We start from the raw sequence: 2,856 nt of genomic DNA on the forward strand, positions 1-2,856 counted from the left end.
AGGGAACCCTGATACCGTTCGAAAGAGAATAAAATTGTGTATCAGAATATAGAAAAACATACAGGGTGTTCCATTTAAAAAAAAAACGACTTATGAAGGTTTGAAGTTAACTAAACTCGGCATTAAATTTCTAGCACCCTGTATGCAATTAAGCCACTTTGAAAGTATGGATGGGAAGCTTAGGGATCTAGCTATCCCCCCTATAAATATTGTTGCTTTATCTTTCTTACTATAAAATACACATGGTTTGAAGCTAGTCACTGTTTATCTCCATTTTTTTGAAAAAAATTAAATATGTCGAAAACAGTTAATTTTATAGGGGGGATAGGGAAACTTCATACAAGTCCACATAAAATAACACGTAGAATCGAAAATTGCAGTAGTATATAGGGTGTTCCATTTGAAATAAGCAAGCTGATGGCAACTTCCGGTATAACCGGAAGTGGTACGTGGACGCCATTATTTTAGTTGAGAAGGGCATGCCCGAAAACCCGGTATCCGATATTTTCAAAATTCAAATCGAAGTAGTCTCTGAAATAATTCTAATGGGCCGCCACCGTGAGACACCCTATATATCTGGAACCAAGATGACAAAACAAGAACAGAAACAGGAAATGAGCTACAGTTATCAGAATATAGGTCCGTTCTGTATTTAGCTTTTCAGTAGAATTTCAGTAAAACGTTCTAAATATTTTTGTTAAGATGAGCTAAGTGGAGAAGAGGAAAAGGGGAAGAGGAGTGAAGAATTAACATTTTGCATTATCATCAGCTGTTGATCTGCGGTGGTATCAGTAAGATTTAGTTAACAAATTTCGAACTTTCAGAGCAGAGCAATTATTTATATAAAAACTAGTTTCCCAGTTTCTCTATAGCAAGGTCGCCAACCCCTCAACAAAAATTTTAGTATATTTTACTGGAATTCTACTCAAGCTCATTACAGAACAAACCCTCTCTAAATAAAACCACCCATTAAAATATATATAAAATCATCACTATGTTTCATTAAAATGCACCGGGACAGCGCGTACGCAGTCCCGACTACCAAAAATTGTGCGCCCGAGTTATCCGCATTAGGGATAATCGCAGGGGTCAGCCCGACCTTTAGTGCAATGGAAGGGCCTCACCCTGAAGGAACCGCCTTGTTGATCACGGTAACCCCTACGCCAGGTAAGTATGCTTTAACAAACCTTTAGAGCCAAAGTTTAGTATTCCGCAGTGAACAGTACAGGCGAGTTAAAATAGTGGCATCTAGCGACACAAAGAAAAAATCCAATGCGGATCGTTTTTTATAACTTAATTTTTATCAAGTATGCAAGTATCCCGTGTTATGTTACAACAAAGGACAATAACCGATTTAGATGATAAACAAACTGTTCACAACAGGTCATTTAGAAACTAAGATATTACGGTGATAAATTTTCCTAGCCACCCGATATGTTATTCCTTAGTTTTATGAGAGACGTATCAAATCGATGTTTGTTAGTTGGTATTGTTTCATGAAACTTAATAAAACAATTCTAATTTGCCTTTCTATTTTAATTGGGTTATATCTGAAAATAATTTGAAAAATGAGTAATTGTGTCTTGAAAACAATTTCTGTTTTCTTATTACTTTCTGACAAAATACTTACAAGATGGGCAGGCAAAAATCGCAACCTTTATGTCTTTGATCGTTCTGATAACTAAATTTAGGTCTGACAGATTTACAGGATTAGATGTCTTTTTTAACCGATTGTCTTGAATATTGATCTTATTCCGAGATTTTAAAATTTTCAAATATTTCTTAAATTATTTGGCGTAAGTATAATCTTATTTATTATCTCTATCTCATATTATTATTACCTACTACTATCTTATATTATTATTATTTTTTCTATCTTATTTATTATCTTTTATATCTATCTTCTATTATCTATCTTAATATTGGAATTTGAAGATTATGGCTGAAACTTGTTTTAATCCGAAAATTCTTAAGTCCAAAATGGCGTACCCATTGTGACGGATTGAAAAGTACCATAGGAATTGGTATTTACAAAGAGATGAATGTTTAAAAAATTAAGTAATTTATGTAAAAATAGGCAAATGTCTAAAAATGAGACATATTATATTTCTTTCCAATGCTCAAAATTTTATTTTAAACTGTTTTCTCAAAGTATGTATTTACAAATTGTTTTATTATAAAGCTTTACTTTATCCTACTACTTCACCTTATTTTGGGGATATTTTATAATTTTACTTAAAAATGACCTTGTAAATCGGTTTTTGGGTTACGAAATCGGATTCAACATCACAAAATACACCAAAACTCATGCTTCTGGTACAAAACTTTTTTGTGGGGCTATCTCAATAGTTACAACTTTTACTTTAACTAGTCAATCGTGCAGTGCATTTTTTATACCAAAATCACTAAGCGACGAAGCTCATAAATACACTACCGGTGAACAGCGCCTTAGGTGAAACATTTTTGAGGTTTTATGGAGAAGAATTTTGAAATAAATAATAATATTTCTTCCTAATACAGTTTTGAATTGTCTGTATGAACCAAATCTGATTATTTGCGGTTCAAACTGTTTTGTGTTTGTTATTGTTTGGTTACAAAAAGTTCTCAAATCAAAAGTTCAAATCAGAAAAAATTAGTTTTTATATCAGCTCCTATAATTAACTGTGTTCTGCATTTAAAATATTTAGAAAATAGTTACAAATTAAATGGAACTTCTTTAGGTACGCTAGCTAAGGTAAAAAAGTGTAATGTAAGTCTATGTATAACTGGCGGTGACTAGGTTCATAGGACCCGACATACCAACCCGAAAAATCATCCTACTTTAAGTCTTAAGGGATTTTACCTCTTTATTTATAA

The 2,856-nt window shown here is 32.6% G+C and overlaps 1 non-coding gene across 1 annotated transcript; it reads right to left on the reverse strand.

Annotated features, from left to right (window-relative positions):
• Window positions 1–1,012: 1,012 nt before the first annotated feature.
• On the reverse strand, window positions 1,013–1,175 carry LOC111691446. Its single transcript, XR_002762951.1, has one exon. It is a non-coding gene; the product is annotated as a U1 spliceosomal RNA (small nuclear RNA).
• Between the last annotated feature and the right edge of the window lie 1,681 nt (window positions 1,176–2,856).

Source organism: Anoplophora glabripennis, unplaced genomic scaffold (genome assembly GCF_000390285.2).
Source record: "Anoplophora glabripennis isolate ALB-LARVAE unplaced genomic scaffold, Agla_2.0 scaffold223, whole genome shotgun sequence".
Taxonomy (NCBI): domain Eukaryota; kingdom Metazoa; phylum Arthropoda; class Insecta; order Coleoptera; family Cerambycidae; genus Anoplophora; species Anoplophora glabripennis.